Below are 19,888 nucleotides of genomic sequence, written 5' to 3'. Positions count from 1 at the left end.
TCTTATTCAAAAATACATGCGGACAGTCTCCTCTTCTCAGAGCAAATGTGACGTGTTTCAATTTCTCAGCATTAACCTTTATTTTCCATTTCTTAAGCCATCGCTCAATTTCTATTATTTCATTTTGAATAACTTGAGTTACTTCTTACTTCTACCGCAGTATTTTTGGATGCAATTATAGCTGTATCATCAGCGTAAGTGGCTACTTGAATATCACCGACAACAGGAAGATCAGCAGTGAATATTGTGTAAAGGACAGGTCCCAGAACACTGCCCTGTGGGACACCAGCACGGATACTTTATAGTTTGGACGTTTCTCCTTTCATTTGAACATAAAAGTGGCATTGTTTAAATATGGTTTCAATAAGAGAAAAAATGGAGCAGGAAGTAGTTTTTTCAGTTTATATAACAAGCCTGAACGCCAGACTCGGTCAAATGCTTGTTGTATATGAAGAAATACAGCTTTTTCTCGAAACCATTTGTAATTATATTCACTATACGATGATTATGCTCTGGAGTCCCATGACATCTCCTTAACCCAAACTGATGTTCCGGTATTATATTGCACTTATCCAAAACTGGTAACAATCTACTTATAAGTATTCTTTCAAACACTTTAGATAATGTCACCAGCAAGCTAATAGGACGGTAGGACGACAAAATATTTTCGGGTTTGTTTGGTTGTGGAATCATTATAACCTCCGCACATTTCCATTGTGTAGGAAGGTGATGTAACCTCAAAATTGCATTATAAATTAGTCATAAAAATATAATACTCTTTTGAGGGAGTATTTTCGTAACTCTTCCGTCAATTTTATCGTAGCCTGGTGATTTTTTTTGGTTCAGTTTGGCGAATTCTTCTTTAATTTCAGAAACAGTTATTTTACGAATTGGAAGACACATTTGACAAGGTACATCCAGGAACTGTATTAATTCAGTATCTTCAGGTGCAAGATTTGAATTTGGTTGAAACGTTGTGCAAATGCTTCAACCTTATCCATGGCAGTTTTACACCAATCTCCGTTATAATTACGTATGGTAACATTTCGCTTTGTAGGTCGCTTTAAATATTTGGTAGCTCTCCAAAGGCTGTTATCGTAGTCTTTCGCGTTAGGATCCAGACTTTTGAGAAACTCTGCAGTTGCTTCATTTCTTATTTCATGTTATCGTTTTTTAAATTGGTTTGATGCTGTATTGTACCTTGTTTTATCTATTGGACACCTACTGGTTTGCCAAATTTTCCGAACCTTCCGCTTGTTACTTATAAGGTTCCTAAGCTCAGCTGATATAAAAACAGTATTCGCTGCCGTAGTTTTGGCTGGTGATATACATATTTGAGCTTTGGTTTTAATTTTATCATTTTCACACTTTTATCATTTGTTTGTTTTATACGTACTTTTATTTAGACTTATTATCTTACTTATAAGTAGATACTGAAGTTTTATTAAATTTTCTTCGGCGATAAGTGATACTTCTTCACACATTTTCTAAACACCAAAATTCAAAATTATAATATTATATAAAGGCGTGAAAGTTTACACCGATATGATGTGCCTAAATAAAAGTACGTATAAAACAAACAATTGATAAAAGTGAGAAAATGATAACTAGTAAATATCACCAGCCAAAACTACGTTATATTATAATTCTAATTCTAATAATTATTAGAAGCTTCGATAACAAAAAACTTGATATTAACTTTTTACCCTACTATGATAACATTTTAAAGGAAAAACAGTTATCCTGAGCAAGAAAAGGTCTCAGAATTTAATGTTGAAGTTGAGATAAAACAAGAAAAAACGTTAACTTCGGCTGCACCGAAGCTAATATACCCTTCACAGATTACATTGGTGCCTTAGAAAATAATTTATACCAAATTTCGTAAATATATCTTGTCAAATGCAAAAGTTTTCCATACAAGAACTTGATTCCGATCGTTCAGTTTGTATGGTAGCTAGATGCTATAGTTAACCGATATGACCAATTTCTTCGGAGATTACATAGTTTTTATGGAAAATAATCTGTACCAAATTTGGTGAAGATGCATTGTCAAATGTGAAAGTTTTCCATACAAGAACTTGATTCCGATCGTTCAGTTTGTATGGTAGCTATATGCTATAGTTAACCGATCTGACCCATTTCTTCGGAGATTACATAGTTTTTATGGAAAATAATCTACGCCAAATTTGGTGAAGATACATTATCAAATGTGAAAGTTTTCCATACAAGAACTTGATTCCGATCGTTCAGTTTGTATGTTAGCTATATGCTATAGTCAACCGATCTGACCAATTTCTTCGGAGAATACATTGTTGCCTTAGAAAATAGTCTGTACCAAATTTGGTGATGATACATTGTCAAATGTGAAAGTTTTCCATACAAGAACTTGATTCCGATCGTTCAGTTTATATGGCAGATATATGTTATAGTGGTCCGATATCGGCTGTTCCGACAAATGAGTAGCTTCTTGAAGAGAAAATGACGTTTACAAAATTTATAAACGATATCTTAAAAACGGAGGGACTAGTTCGTATATATGTATACAGACAGACGGACAGACAGACAGACGGACATGGCTAAATCGACTCAGCTCAACATACTGATCATTTATATATATACTTTATAGGGTCTCCGACGCTTCCTTCTGGGTGTTACAAACTTCGTGACAAACTTAATATACCCTGTTCAGGGTATAAAAATTATTGGACCACATTGCGTCACAAATGTAATTAATGAACGGAATGAGTCTCATAATTACCTGTTATGAATAGGAATATGTGGCTTTGATGGCAATTCTGGTTAAAGCGAATATAAGCAGAAATTTGAAAATAATAATTTGAAAGACAATATTTTATTTGTCACGACATAAGTATGTTCCTGTATAACTGATAATAAAATCGCAAAATGATGAAGAGCATAATCAAATTTGGAAAAACTGCAGACCTTCGTCAACCCCCTATTGTCGTCCTGTTCGAATTCAGTTTCAAAAGGAATCAGTATAATAAACGCGTAATGCACTAGATTTGCGCTAGATCCTGCAAAGGAATTAACTTAACAAAATATTCCTTCCCTCGTCAGTCCGTAAAATTTTAATTCACGGATCTGCTGAGTCAAACAATAAGGACCTTAAGATGTATCGACTCCATCATACACAAAAAAACTAACGGATCGCTACAAATCAGGACTTGCTAAACCAATTGCTTTTGAGCTTAGGTCCTTTCTTCACTTGTCCAAGAAACTGTCATACAAAAGTAAATCAATTTTATTAAAATTAGTTTTAGATTTATTTGAATAATATTCAAAAAATTCCTTTCTTCGTTTATCAACTTTTTTAATTTAATATAATTAATTAAAATTTGTCACCATCGCGGGGTGGCGGAGTCGGAAACGGGAAATGGAGATTTTAAAAAGCTTTGGCAAAAGTTTCACTTTTATATAGGCAGTGCAAGTATTTTTGGCCGCTGATTTCATACAAGACCGATCACTGTGCAGCGGTTTGATTTTTAAAAGAATTCAGATTAACGGTATATGATTTAAGCTTACTGAGATATAATACAACATTTTTAAAAAGCTTCGGTATTTGTAGTTAAGCAGCGACAAATGTATATTGCTTGGTATAAAAGAATGTGAACTAAACACAGTCGGAAGTACATATAACTAAGGAAGTAGGAATAGACAAAATCACAATCGAGGTTACGTTTTATGTTACAAAAAGCAATAACTTACGATATGGGCCAATTATCGGTAGTGTTATTCCAAAAGTAGCAAATATTGTGTTCGAAAAAGGCTGCGTCAAGTTTATTTGGAAAATTTCGAAATATTTTATGTAAAAACTATAACCGATATTGGCGGAGAAAATCAGGTTTTTCTTCTTTGGAGAAGAGTATAGTAGCATTAAGAGCGAATAAGAAATTCTTTATATGACGATGAGACCTTTTATTTTTAAATTTAACTTAATTTGTCAACTCACCTGTAGTCCTAGGCTGAAAAAGATGGCACAAAACGATTATGTTGCGTTTTCAGGGCTTCAAATAAAATAATTTAGGCATAATTTCCCTATGCCTCCTATTAATGATGTGCTGGAAAGACTCCAAGGGGTTAACATTTTCACTAAGCTAATGACTTTTTCCACGCCCCAATGGAACTTAGTTCGAAGCGATACATATCGTTCGTAATACTTTTCTTCTTTGCTGGCGTAGAAACCATTTACGCGGTTATAGCTGCGTAACTATGTTAATGCCGTCGTATATCTTGTACAGCTCATCTTTCCATCGAATGCGATATTCGCCGTGGCCAAAGCGCAAAGGACCATATGTATATCTTTCGCAGAACTTTTCTTTAGAAAACTCGTTACGTCGACTCATCATATGTATGTTGTCATCGTCCAAGCCTCTGCACTATATAGCAAGACGAGAAGAATGAGTGACTTATAGAACTAGGTTTTTGTTCGTCGAGAGAGGACTTTATTTCTCAATTGCCTACTTAATCCGAAATAGCATCTGTTGGCAAGAGATATTCTGTGTTGGATTTCGAGGCTGATGGTGTTGATGCTGGTTCCAAAAGAGACGAACGACTTCGAAGATATGACTGTCAGCAGTGACGTGGGTGTCTAGTCGCGAGTGCAACGACTGTTTGTTTGATGACTTACCTTCGTTCACCACCAGACCCATTTGCTTTGCTTCCTTGTCCAGTCTAGAGGGAGCAAAACTAACGTCGCGGGTGTTGAGGCCAATTATATCAATATCATCGACGTACGCCAGGAGCTGTACACTCTTATAGAAGATTGTACCTTCCCGGTTTAGTTTTACAGCTCGAATTATTTTTTGCAGCAGCAGGTTGAAGAAGTCGCACGATAGGGAGTCGTCTTGTCTGAAGCCTCGTTCTGCATCGAATGGCTCGGAGAGGTCCTGACGGAGCTTTTGGTGTTGTTTAACGTCGGTTTACATAGCTGTATTAGTTTTGAGGAGATACGAAATTTGGACATAGCGGCCTTTTCGTGCTATCAAAAACAGCTTTGAAATCAAAAAAGAAGTGGTGTGTGTCGATTCTCTTTTCACGGGTCTTTTCTAAGGTTTGGCACATGGTGAATATCTGGTTGTTGATTTTCCAGGTCTAAAGCCACCTTGATAAGGTTCAATCAGTTTTTTAATGGTGGGCTATAATCCTTCACACAGTACCCTCGATAGAACCTTTTATGGGATATTGAAGAGACTTATCCCATGGTAGTTGGCGCAGCTTGTGGAGTCTCCCTTTTTGTGGATTGGGTAGACCACATCTAAATTCGAATCGTTGGACATGCCCTTTATCAGTTCTTCGTCGCCGTGTTTGCATAGCTTGGCCGGTGATCCATCGACCTTCGCCGCTTTGTTGTTCTTCATTGCTATTCAAACTTCTTCATGGTCGGACAACGGAGCGTCATCGTTTTGAGAATCTGGCTCACCATCTCCTGGTGTTATGCATTCACTGAAATTCAGCAGGCTGGAGAAGTCACTCTATCTCTATATAATTTAATATGTTCAGTTCATCCGTCTCTACATCGCCTCTAGGGGATCAACAAGAGTATGCTCCGGTTTTGAAACCTTTTGTTAGTTGCTGCATCTTTTCGTAGAATATTATCCCTGTCGACCACATTGCAGCTCTTTGTACTGACGAATTTGGGCCTCTTTCTTTTTTTTGTCTGGAAATACGTCTCGCTTCCTTCTTCAGCTCTAAGTATCTATCCCATTCCGGAAGTGTTGTGGTCGATCGTAACGTTGCGAGGTAGGCAGCCAGTTTTCTCTCCGCTGCAACACGGCACTCTTCGTCGTACCACCTGTTCTCTTGCATTTTCCGAAAACCAATAGTTTCGGTTGCAGCTGAACGTAAGGAGCTTGGAATGTCGTCCCATGTTTCCCTTATACCGAGTTGTTGACGAGTGTGTTGAAGAACTTTGCTTTGATGCGAATTGTGGCTAGACGTTTATCCACCGGAGTGAATGATAGTACTCAGCGACAGGGTCTCTCTCCCACCACGAATCTCACACACCGAACTTGTGCTCCTTTATATGGCCACTGTAGTAAATACCACAAGGACCTACCCGCTTCGAATATGTAAAAGAATCGTTTCGTGGCCACTCCCAAGTAAATGGCGATCTGAGAACTTTTCTCACTTGCGTGAATTCTACACATGACTCCATCCTCCCGTAATACATAGTGGGCAAATTGAGTTAATTTACGTACCTCCAATTCTCCCTCTGTTTTTTGCCGAATTAGTTCTGAAAATTTTCGTTATTTTGTCACAGGGCGGGGTAATCGAGCATAAGATGAGGACCACGGAGTGGAAAAGTTAAGTGTTGTTTTAAGTAGAGCGGAAAGTTATGGATGGAGGTGCTTGCGATAATAGAGGTGTTGAAGAAGTGGAGAATATACAAGTATGACATGGGTAAGAAAATCAAGATTGTTAGTGATTATAATGGTTTCGTACTAGCCATAAAGAAAAGGACGTTCCCGTTAGAGTACGTATAGCACGTTGGGCCATGTACCTTCAAGACGTTAAATATGTTATTGAACACAGGTCCTCGACAAAAATTAAAGATGTTGATATGCTCAGTTAAATGTTGACTTTGGTACTAAAAGATTCATTAAGATTTCATTTTAAAGCAGCACAAAAAAAGGTGCGTGGAGTCCCTACGCGCGGATGAAGATATACTTCTTAGTAATATTCCAAGAAATGCATATCATTTTGTATGGAAGAAAACTAGAAAACTTAAATTCACATTTTAAAAATTTATTATGCACATAAAATGAAGAAATATATTATATATTCATATGTAAACATGTTTTAAACTTTACATAAAATTGAAGTGTCAATAATTGCGCCAATTTTCATAAAGTTGGAAATTTTGCACGAATAAGACGTGTGCGGGTTAAGTCGTGAATTTTACTTATATTAATTAATTTGAAAGTGCCCAAAAATGCGAAACGAAATTTCAATAAATTTAAATAAATTTAAGTAAATTTAGGTATTTACATGTATTTTCATTTATATTTAATTGTCAATAAATTTTTTAAAAATTATTTGCCCTAGTTGTCCATTTTTTATTTTCTCACACAATTCGGCCGATTTTTGTATAGAAATTTGACCGGCGTAGAAGCAAAATGCGAAACAATCATACATTCATATATTATGTCGTTTGCACATTTGTCTGTATGTTTGCGAATGCAAATGTTCTACAAAAGCATATTTCTATACTTAAACAAAATTATTAGAACCATCGTATGTTTCTTATGTACATACATGCATAACCAAACCATACTTAAGTCAGCGCAAACTAAGCGTCAATGGTGGTGTTGGTGGTAAGCGCTTGGAAAGTCAAGATGCTGCCACAGGTTCGAATCTCGACAGAATAAATTTTTAATTTTTTGCTTTTAACATCGTATACTATACAAATAAATATTTTTCTTACTAATAGAAATTAAATTTATCACAGCAATATTATGTATATGTAAGTTAAAAAACGTTTAGTTATTTTTACTAAAAAAAATGTTTTCTGGGAGCTATGCTCCTTTATTGAATTCCACTTAAGAACTAAAATTTACAATTAATTATACTTAACTCTAGACCTATGTTTGCCGCTGCAACGGGTACGGAGTTTGCTGACACTGCGCTTCCCACAGGTTGGCACTTCGCTGACGCAGCGCTTCCCACAGGTTGCCACTACACGTTTCGCACTCTCAGCGATTTAGTGATGTCATATTATATTAGTTCATATCATATGATATTAATGCATACTTTTTGAATGAATGGGGTGCTAACTAGTCCCCCCTTGAAATTCAAACGTCCTCGTTTCAATCTTTAGGTGTATTGAAAATTTAGTTGAGTCCTTCTATTGCGGGTTGTGACAGTTTTTTGGGTTCATCTTCTTTTTGTTTCATCAGAAGATTCTTCCCGAAAATTAGGGCGATGATTATTAAAATTACCATTAGAGTGATGCTGGTTCCGAATTTAACTCTGTTTGCTGCTTATAACAGACTTACTTCCTTTGTATTGTTGAAGTTAAGCTGTTTCAGCATCTCTAGCGAGAGGAATTCTTCTATCTTGAGTGGTGGGGATGACGGTTGTAGGATGGCTGGTAGTGGTTTACTTGCTGTTCTTTCTTCGCTATAGAACTTTTTCCCGTTGATAGCAATGGTTACGTTGGTATACAAAATGATGAAGGTCCCGTTTAGAAATGTAGATTCGTTGTTTATTAAAATTTCTCCGTTGTATTTATTTAAAAGTAAAATTCCAGGTCCCATTTCCTCTATAGTTGGGATTTGCTGGTTGTTGACCTCCATGCAGTTTGGCAAACGACTTTTTAAAAGATTAATTATACAAGTATCATTACTTAAATCTACTACATTATTGTTTAAGCATATTTGTAGGGAATTGTATTTCTTGCAATAATTTTCTATTCCCTAAATTCCCTTTTCGTAGTTTAAAATTGTATTTTTAAATTTATATCTTATTGATCCTCCCGTTATTTTTTACTGCCCTAATATCTAATGTTTTACAATTTTGATTATCTACGGTTGGGAGGCTAACAATATAAATTATAATTTTGCCATTAGTTGCAATTTTTATTTCGGAAAATTCGATTTCTTCGTCTAAATTTACATATGGAATATTGTCATTGTCTATTACTTCTTTTACAATATTTATTTCTTCATTTGATAAAATAAAAGAATTTATTATGTTGGCTTTTGCCCAATGTATTGCGCATGCAATATTTAAAATTTCTTCTTTAATTATTTCTAATTTATATTTTAGCTGTAGAAATGCTTCAATTTTTAAACTTTTTTCATTTTGCATGGTTTTAATTATATTATTCGTAATATTGGTTATTTCGCCAATTGTAAGTTTGTTAATTAATACCTGATTATTGTTATTTTGTAAGACATTATTTATTTTATTTGAAATTATTTCGTAGTCTTCATGGTCAGGACTTCCTGCAATCCATTTCCATGCGCTACCCAGGAAATTTAGTGATCTTTTTATTTTTTGTTCTACTTTGAGATTGTTAAGTTGGGCTCTTATCTGTGTTATCAAGTGGAATATGAAGGGGTAATTAGGTTTTTGCGGATAGTTTCGGTTTTGATAGTCGATTCTATGTGGCCAAGTGTGTCCGTATATTTTTCTATGTCCATTTCATGTATTATCCTAAATGTTTCTGTTTGTAGTCTAGCCGTTCCCTTTTCTATTGTTATTAATTGGGAGTTCGAGTAGTCGAGGATCTGTACTTCCGCCAGGCATAGCGGTAGTAGTATTCTGAAAAAATATCGTACATATTTAGTTACGTATTCTAATTTTGTGAATTATTTGTCCTTTTTCAGTTAACACGGTACTATTTCTATCTTCCTTAACTATTTCCTTAATGTAGGGTTTACTTAACTTAGTTTCTAATCTCCTATTTTTCTTAACAAATATTATTTGTCCTAGTAGATATGATTTTTTTTCCTTCTTATTTTTATTATGGTATTCGATTTCCTTTCTTTGTTTCTCAGCTAATTTTTCTAAATTGCTTTGTCTAGTTCTTTCTATGTCCTCGGGGGTAAATGTAACATTTCTATGAAAAAATAGGTCTACTGGTCTTTTAAGTGTTGTGGAATGAACTGAATGATTATACTCAGATACTGCTCTTTCTAAAAGTTCTTCAAAATTTCTGTGTCCACCGTTTTCTTTTATGCAACGCATTATTTCGATTAATGTAGAGTGGAACCTTTCCACTTGTCCGTTAGCTTGGCTTTTGTATGGAGGAGTAGTGTAAAGTTCTATTCCTAATTCGTCTTTCATCATAAATTTTAAAGAAGCTGAGTTTAAAGATGGCTCATTGTCGATAACTATTAATTTTGGTACTCCGAAGAAAAATATAATATCTCTTAAAGGTTTTCTGACGTCTTTTATTGCTCTGCTATTTAGGCTTTTTGTTATTGCGTATTTTGTAAATTTATCTAAAGCTGTCATGCCTATTTTTCCCTCTGGTAAAAATATATCGATATGGACTGTGTGTCCTGGATATGTTGGTAATGGAGTTTCTGTAATTTTCGGTTGATTGGGATGTCTCTCGTACTTATTTTCTTTACAAACGGTGCGGTTGGCTATTATTCGTTTTATTTTATTTAACATACCTGGAAAATATTTTGTTTCGAGAATTTGTGTTTTATTTTCAGTGGCATTCCTATGTGCTCTTAAATGTTCTTTTAATATGACGTTCTCCTGTTCTTGTTCCTTACTAATATCTTCCACTAATTTTTGGGTATATCGGCTTTTAACGTTACTAAAATGAATGGGATAGATATTTTGCATCATACCCATTATCCTTTCTTCTGTATGAATTCCATTTATAACAGATGGGTTAAGGTATCGTTTCATGTAAGAAATCAATAGCTGTTCGTTGTACTCTGGTTCTGTAATTATATGTCTATGAACTGTTGGCAAAATTATTTTAAATTGATATGAAGATATTTCATCGATCTTGAAAAAAATTTGGTTTTTGAAAACATTAATTGGAACTTCTGTACAAGGGATTAAATTGTGATTTGAGCTTTTATCGCTATGAATCGTAGGTGTGAGTGAATTTATTTGAATTGGTATCCTTGAAAGGGCGTCTGCAACTACATTTGTTTTACCAGGTTTGTAAGTTAGTTCATAGTGATATTCTTCTAAAATGGCTTTCCATCGCTTCATTTTACTATTAGTATTCTTATGGCTTAAGGCATAGGTAAGAAGTTGATGATCGGTGATAATTTTAACTTTTTTTGAACCGTAGAGGTAATTTCTAAGTGAATTCAGTGACCATATTATACCAAGCATTTCTTTCTCATTGGTAGTATAATGCTCTTCGGCTTTACTTAAAGTTCTCGATATGAAAGTAATTGGTCTACCGTCTTGCGATAGCACGGCACCTAATGCGAAATCTAGGCTTCGGTGGATAGTTCAAAATCTTTATCGAAATTTGGGTGCGCTAATCTATTTTCTTCGAGTTTCGTTTGGAGACATGACCAGCTTCTCCTCTTAATAGTGGCTGTTAATGGTTTAGCTACTTTTGCGTAATCCTGTATAAATCGTCGGTAATAACCTGGCATACCTAGGAAGGATCTTAATTCTTTGAGAGTTTGTGGAACTGGAAATTTAGCTACCGCTTCTACTTTTTCGGGGTTTGTTTTTATTCCATTTGAACTGATTACATATCCTAAAAATTCTACTTCCTCTTTAGCGAATGTGCATTTGTCTAATCGGATTTTCATATTTGCCTTTTCTAATGTTTGGAATACTAACTCTATATTTTCAAAATGCTCTTCTTCAGTTTTTCCAAATATAATTACATCGTCAATGTAAACGTAGCATCTTACTCCTATATGTTGTCGTAGGATGTCGTCTAGTGCTCTTTGGAATGTGGCCGGAGCGTTTTTTAGACCGAAGGGTAAGCGAAGGAATTCATATTTTCCGTTGTTTACGTAAAATGCGGTTTTTTCAATGTCTGACTCGCGAAGTGGAATCTGATGGAACCCACTTTTTAAGTCAATAACAGTAAATAGTTTATTGTTTCCCAGATTTGCAAGGACTTCCTTAATTTCTGGTATGGGATATTTATCGGGGATCGTAACCGAATTAAGTTTACGATAATCAACGACCATTCTATACTTTTTTTCACCAGATGCATCTGACTTTTTGTTAACTATCCATATTGGGGAGTTGTATGGAGATTTCGATCTCCTTATTATTCCATTATCTAGGAGTTCTTCAATTTGGCGTTCGATTTCGTATTTTATTGCCATCGGATACGGGTATGGCTTGGAGTAGACGGGGGTTTCGGTTGTTGTCCGGATTTCACCTTTTATGAGAGTGGTGTAGGTGAGTTTTTCATCAGGATCAGAAAAAAGGTTTGGGCATTTATCAATAATATTATTAACTTTATTTTGTTGTTGTAAAGAGAGGTGTGGAATATTGACTGTCACGTTATTCACTTCGTGTGATATTCTTTGTTTTAACCTTATATTTATACTTTGACAAATCGTCATTAAATTTTTATCGGTATGAATAATTTCTTTTAATTCTTTATGTGTATCGTTGCCTTCTATGCCGTGAAACGACCTTAAAGTTGGCAATATGAAAAATTTTATTTTCCCTACTGTTGGTCCAAAAATGTCGACAAAGGTGTGGTGGGTAATTTCGATTGTCCCGGCAACTGATTTCACTGTAAAGGGCTTTTCGTTCAGAATTGGATTCCTAATTTTAGTGGATTGAATGTAATTCTTATTGGATCCGGTATCAATAAGAAAATCTATTGTGTCTCCGCGCCTTGTTCTAAATTCGTAATAAGGCAGCGAAAGCGGCGCTAATCTAAAAAATTAATAGTATGAGGCTCATTTTTACCTGCATTATCATAATTGCTATGGGAATTGTCATCGTATATCCCGTTCGGGTCTAATTCGACTGCGTTAGTAAAAAAATTTCTTTGTATTTTGCTTGGAGGGTGAGTCAGTTGTGCAGAAACAGGACGTTTCGGTGGTCGATTGTCCTGGAATATATTGGGCCTGTTTTGATAATTAATTTGTCTTGACCGTATGGACTGGTCTACTTCCATTGGGGTCGGTGGTTTGGGTGGTAGGTTCGGTGTGTTATTAAAGGAGGTATTTTCTCTAGCAATATGGGGATTGTTCGGGTAATTGCTGAACCTCGGCATGAATCCTTGGTTATTTTGCATATACATAGTTGGGAAAATGTTGGGGATATCGGTTTGTTTGGCGACCGAATGCCTGTTGGTCAAAAATTCGTCTGGGGGAATGGGAATACGTTAATTTAGGGTAAAAAGCTCTGTTGTTATTGAAATTATTAAAATTGTTATTTCGGGGAGGTCGTGGTGGTGGTTGGATATTGGGTTTACGTGTATTGTTCGCATGATTTATTCAATATGTCATGTTGTCAAGTTTTTGACATAAATGTAGTGCTTGGGGCAAGGTTGTCGGTTCTCTCATGCTGAGAAGACGGGGTAAGTCGCCATTTAGTCCTCTAATAAATGTATCAAGGGCTTTATCCCTATATGAGTTTGTCATAGTCCGTATGGATTCGTCACTTAACGCGAGACGTGAAATTTTGTCTAATATAAGTGAAAGGTGTTGGTAAACTTTTTGGTAGAAGGTCGTTATGTCGTCGTAGCGTTGGACCAGAGTGGTCATCTGGTATTCGAGGGTACCTATGTCCCTTTTATCCGAATAATGCATCATAAGGCATTTTCGAATTTGACTCCAATCGAGTGGAGTATTGTATGATTCTAATGCGGTGTCGGCATCGCCAATTATTTTATGCCTTATCGTATGGAGTATCGCAAAGTATTTGGGAGTTTTCTTGACTCCCTCATAAGCTTTAAAAATTCTGTCTACGCTCTTCCTCCAGGAGTTAAATTCACCTGGTCGTCTTGAAAATTCCCTAAGGCATTTAACCATGTCCGGAATTTTATCTATGTAGTTCGTTTATGTTATTCGCGTTCAGTGTCACACTGTGGTCGGGTTCGGTAAAGTCAGTAATATTCTGAGTACTCATTCGTTCGAGTACTTCTCGAACTATTGTCGTTACGGAAGTTGGGTTAGGGGTGGGAGGATTTAAAGGATGGTTGGAAGGATTTGTGGGATGGGTGGTCTGCCCATAGTCTATCCTCATTTGATTTAATTGTTCAATTAGCTCTTCAGCTGTATCCGGCATTATGATAATCTTTTCTTTTAAGTTAATTAGTTAAAAAAAAAAAAAAAATTCTTTGTAATAGTACTTTCTTTGACAATATTAGAATCTTTTTGTAAAGCTTACGTTAATTTAAGGTTTTTTTTCCTTTTTTGTGTTGGATGATTAATTTCTTTCAATTCAAGTTTCGTATTCTTTATAATAATAAAATTCTTTATAATTTCTTTTTTTTCTTTTTGTGTCGAATAATTATTTTCTTTCAATTCAAATTCCGTATTCTTTATAATAATAATATTCTTTATAATAGTCTTAAAATATAATATTTTATAAATCTTACATTAGGTGTTTCCAGCTTTCCATAGGATGTTGTGATGCGCTCCGGGGTTGTCCCTTTTCTTTAACAGTACTGAGGTCCCTCGGCGTTTAAAAATCCAACGTTGTGCGTTGTAGCCACTCGTTAGCACAGTATTTATTGCATTTTATGTTTTTACACACTTTTTTTTTGGTTTTTAACTCACGGAGCCTTACTTTTTTTATTTTCAGACTTTTCTTTTTTATTCACAATCACTACCGTTCGCCACAGTTAAAAAACGTTTAGTTATTTTTACTAAAAAAAATGTTTTCTGGGAGCTATGCACCTTTATTGAATTCCACTTAAAAACTAAAATTTACAATTAATTATACTTAACTCTAGACCTATGTTTGCCGCTGCAACGGGTACGGAGTTTGCTGACACTGCGCTTCCCACAGGTTGGCACTTCGCTGACGCAGCGCTTCCCACAGGTTGCCACTACACGTGTCGCACTCTCAGCGATTTAGTGGTGTGATATTATTTTACTTCGTATCATATGATATTAATGCATCATATGATACTTTTTGAATGTATGGGGTGCTAACTTGTATATTATGTATATTGCTGTGATAAATTTAATTTCTATTAGTAAGAAAAATATTTATTTGTATAGTATAAGATGTTAAAAGGCATACTTACATCTTCTATCCTATCTTGTGTATCTGCACATGCTCATATGAGTGTATGTATACGCGCGTTCAGAAATTGAAATCATATTTTCATCACTTATCAATATACTTATTACATGTGCGCGCATTGGCTTGCATGTTCATACATTCATATATACTTATATGTACATATATTTGCATACATTGCCGAATAATGCACAAGCATACAAACATACACATATGAATATGTCACCAACAAAAAATTGATCTTCACAAGTCAATATGGCAGCCAAATTGGCGAAGAACAAGTATAGTAAATTTTACAACAAAAACGATTTCATTCATGAACGCATTCGCAAATTCCACAAGCGATCTCGCTTCATTCATAAAAACAGAGGCCGTAACATCTCCCCGAGCATGCTTTTGCTAACAAGTCGTCTTTTCGCGACGATGGCAAAAGCTAAAAATCATAAATTGCACAACTTTTTGGTGGTTCTCGCAAAAATCTGCGTCGATATGTATTCACGATCATACGTATACATACATACACATTTACGCATGTTTGTAGGCGAAGCTGCTACAGCGGCAAGGGGTGACAATCGGCGGCCATTACTTTACTTATGCCATAAAAATTCTATTGCTACGAATATGGAAATGACAACGAAATAATGCAAATATGCATATTTCTAAATGTCATTAATTTCTTTGAAGAAATGAAAGGAATGAATGATCCTGAGAAGTATAGTCTTAACTTTTCAACGGCCAACGCAGAGCATTTCAACCAAAAGGAATTTATTCATTAAAATCACCACTCAGAAGTCGTTTTCTCCGTTGTAAGCGAACGATTTTCGAAGAAACATCATTTCTAATATGCCACAAGACAAAATTAGAAATGAACTTCTTAACCTCACGCTGTCAGATAAAACGATATATGACGATATACTTCGTCATTGCGGGTCGATTTCCAAAAAATGTAAATGAGGACTAACTACAGAAATGATCCTGTAAAGTATAGCCTTAATTTTTCAACGGCCAACGCAGAGTATTTCAACCAAAATATACGCAAAATAGTTGAGAATTCGCAGAAATGAAAGACAAACGAAAGAAAAAGAAGCATAACTTCAATAAGGCACAAGCATACAAACATACATATGCGCAGCAAGGAAAGAGCTAACAGTCGGCGAACCATTGTATATTTCTTTCATGCATAACCAAACCATAATTAGGACAACGCAATACAAGTGTCAATGGTGGTGTTGGTGGTAAGCGCTTGAAAAGTTACGACGAGCACGTAGGTTCGAATCCCAACAGAATTTATTTTTAATTGAATATGTCACCAACCAAAAATTGAAACATTGTTCTACAAAAACAACAACAGCATAAGCATGGCGACATTGTGTTGTTGGTAGAAAAGCCGAGCTGTGCCGAAAGAAACGAACAAACGATCGCGGCATTGTCACCGCTTCGCTTGCTGCTCGAACATCTTCGCTGACAAGTTTGCGTAGATTCATATTGAGCAAGGTTGCGCAACCTGAATCTATCGCAACCTTTTCCGAACTCGTATAAGAAGTATAACTTCAACAAAGCCATTAGGGGAGTATACGACTGTGATCAAATTAAAAGGTGAATTTTGTAATTCATAATTCGCGTGATTTTCGAATGTGTAAATTTTTTTCTTTTCTGTAAGTTGGTAGTACATCTATGCCAAATTTCACGTCAAATTATTCATTAGTATTTGAGATATGCGACGTTTTGTGAATTCTTCGGTTTTTACTATGTCTGAATTTTTTGAACAAAGAAGTGCGATAATGCACCATCTCATACTGCATTGATCATTTCGCCATTTTCAACTAATATCGTGCCGCAACCACCGCATTCGCCTGATTTAATTTCGTATAACTTCTGGCTGAAGGAGAAGAAATGGACAAAATTCATCTTTCAATTTCATTACACTTTAGGAAAATAATACGTATAATGAATTTTATTTAAAAATGGGGTAATACATATACAAAGATCCACTCAAGGAGTTAGTATAAGTTCCACGGGAAATGAAGGCAGAAATTATTCGCATGGCTCATACCCAGGCTGGCAAGAAAAGCGCAGAATTACATAGAAAAATATTGGATGAAAAATAACAAAAGTTGTAAAGAACTGCTTTGTATGCATTTTAGGAGATGCAAAATTAGAAGAAATACCTTACAACTTTAAATATTTATCACTTGTTCCACGTTGGCCTAATGGAGTTGACGCATAAAAAGTACCAGAACTGCCATCAAAGCCACATATTCCTATTCATAACAGGTAATTAGGGGACTCATTCCGTTCATTAATTACATTTGTGACGCAATGTGATGCAATAATTTTTTTATCTCAACTTCAACATTAAATTCTGAGACCTTTCCTTGCTCACGATAACTGTTTTTCCTTTAAAATGTTACCATAGTAGGGTAAAAAGTTAATATCAAGTTTTTTGTTATCAAAGCTTCTAATAAGTAGATACTGAAGTTTTATTAGATTTGCTTCGGTGATAAGTGATACTTCTTCACACATTTTCTAAGCACCAAAATTCAAAACTATAATATTATATATAGGCGTGAAAGTTTACACCGATATGTTGTGCCTAAATGAAAGTACGTATAAAACAAACAATTGATAAAAGTGAGAAAATGATAAAATTAAAGCCAAAGCTCAAATATGTATATCACAGAATACTGTTTTTATATCAGCTGAGCTTAGGAACCTTATAAGTAACAAGCGGAAGCTTCGGAAAATTTGGCAAACCAGTAGGTGTCCAATAGATAAAACAAGGTACAATACAGCATCAAACCAACTTAAAAAACGATAACATGAAATAAGAAATGAAGCAACTGCAGAGTTTCTCAAAAGTCTGGATCCTAACGCGAAAGACTACGATAACAGCCTTTGGAGAGCTACCAAATTTTTAAAGCGACCTACATATTGTAATATTACCATACGTAATTATAACGGAGATTGGTGTAAAACTGCCATGGATATGGTTGAAGCATTTGCACAACATTTATACTCAACGTTTCAACCAAATTCAAATCTTGCACCTGAATATACTGAATTAATACAGTTCCTGTATGTACCTTGTCAAATGTGTCTTCCAATTCGTAAAATAACTGTTTCTGAAATTAAAGAAGAATTCGCCAAACTGAACCAAAAAAAATCACCAGTCTACGATAAAATTGACGGAAGAGTTACGAAAATACTCCCTCAAAAGAGTATTATATTTTTATGACTAATTTATAATGCAATTTTGAGGTTACATCACCTTCCTACACAATGGAAATGTGCGGAGGTTATAATGACACAACCAAACAAACCCGAAAATATTTTGTCGTCCTACCGTCCTATTTGCTTGCTGGTGACATTCTCTAAAGTCTTTGAAAGAATGCTTATGAGTAGATTGTTACCAGTTTTCGATAAATGCAATATAATACCGGAACATCAGTTTGGGTTAAGGAGAGGTCATGGGACTCCAGAGCATAATCATCGTATAGTGAATATAATTACAAATGGTTTCGAGAAAAAGCTGTATTCTGCGGCTGTATTACTTAATATACAACAAGCATTTGACCGGGTCTGCCATTCAGGCTTGTTATATAAACTGAAAAAACTACTTCCTGCTCCATTTTTTCTCTTATTGAAATCACATTTAAACAATGCCACTTTTATGTTCAAATGAAAGGAGAATCGTCCAAACTATACAGTATCCGTGCTGGTGTCCCACAGTGCAGTGTTCTGGGACCTGTCCTTTACACAATATTCACTGCTGATCTTCCTGTTGTCGGTGATATTCAAGTAGCCACTTACGCTGATGATACAGCTATAATTGCATCCAAAAATACTGCGGTAGAAGTAAGAAGTAACTCAAGTTATTCAAAATGAAATAATAGAAATTGAGCGATGGCTTAAGAAATGGAAAATAAAGGTTAATGCTGAGAAATTGAAACACGTCACATTTGCTCTGAGAAGAGGAGACTGTCCGCATGTATTTTTGAATAAGACACAAATTCGACATAGTGATTCCGCAAATTATCTCGGACTCGATATAAATCGAAGAGTAACTTGGGAAGGCCACATTAAAAGCTTGAGCAAGACACTCAATATAAAAACAAAAAAAAAAAAAAAATTAATTGGCTTCTTGGGCGAAAATCACAGCTCAGTTTGGAGAACAAAGTTCGACTTTATAAGGCTATCTGGAAGCCTGTGTGCATAGACTTAGAAAACATTAACAAACTTGATTCATTTGAGGACGAGACAGGGATCACAACTTTTTGTAAGCCTAAATCGATGTATAAAGAAAAACATACCACTCAAAAGGTCACTTACAGAAAAATTGTTTTAAAATAATAGACCAACATGTTATCACATAAAAACCACTGTGTTATATAACATACATATACCTTTATTATCAATACTCATTTCGATTTATGGGGATTAAACACGATTTTATATTGCAATTTAATTTATTATAACAGATAATTTTTAAGATATTTTCACTGCACAGTCCGCGTGTTTCTATAGTCTCATTTATCTCGGTTTTCGTAGCCCCTACGAATAGGATAGAACAAAAATGTATTTACCGTTAGTTTTATTGGTGTTTTATAAAATAGCTTTGATACAAACAGTGGTAAATTTCATACCTTAATTTTTTTATTTTTGGCCTATGAAATCGACCAGTGTGCAACTGTTCTTTCGACCTTTACAAAAACCAATGGTTATGCTTGCAACTGTACGTAAGTGGCTTGAAATGCCATTTCGCAGTTCCCTTACACAGAGTTACTGTTTCGCTTTCGGTTGCTATAGTGGCTTCTCGTATCTTGAATGTGTTTGTTGAAGCTAGTGCTTTGCTGAACAGAGGAGGTCGCGTATCTTCGCAACAACTCCCAAATGTAAATATCTTATTTGAAGACGATTTCCTGATTCAAGTTTATCAAAAAATACTAAACAGTACGTCTGAGCTCTATGGCTGCTTATACAATAAAAGACAAGCGTCTTACTTAATACACTAGTATTTATATGTTTACTTTACATATTGATTATTGTTGAGTGGCATATGGTGTGATACTGTTTGGTCTTTGTACCTAAACACCAAGAATGATAGAATACAAGATTACGACACTAGTTTACAGATAGTTTTTTTCGGTTTAGCTCTTAACAATTCTTACAAAAACAAATACATTGTTCAACAATTTCGTGACGTAAC

At 35.2% G+C, this 19,888-nt stretch overlaps 1 protein-coding gene and 1 non-coding gene across 2 annotated transcripts in view; one reads left to right on the top strand and one right to left on the bottom strand.

The window, feature by feature from the left end:
- Positions 1–19,888, top strand: part of LOC126765182 (uncharacterized) — a 177,257-nt gene that overhangs the window by 48,997 nt on the left and 108,372 nt on the right. The gene's annotated exons all lie outside the window — the stretch shown is intronic.
- Positions 15,463–15,674, bottom strand: LOC126765646 (small nucleolar RNA U3). The gene has a single exon (XR_007668508.1). It is a non-coding gene; the product is annotated as a small nucleolar RNA U3 (small nucleolar RNA).

The sequence above is a fragment of the Bactrocera neohumeralis genome, unplaced genomic scaffold (assembly GCF_024586455.1).
Source record: "Bactrocera neohumeralis isolate Rockhampton unplaced genomic scaffold, APGP_CSIRO_Bneo_wtdbg2-racon-allhic-juicebox.fasta_v2 cluster10, whole genome shotgun sequence".
In the NCBI taxonomy this organism is placed as follows: domain Eukaryota; kingdom Metazoa; phylum Arthropoda; class Insecta; order Diptera; family Tephritidae; genus Bactrocera; species Bactrocera neohumeralis.
The sequence above is the reverse complement of the archived record's forward strand: the minus strand, read 5'-3'. Positions and strand labels throughout refer to the sequence as shown.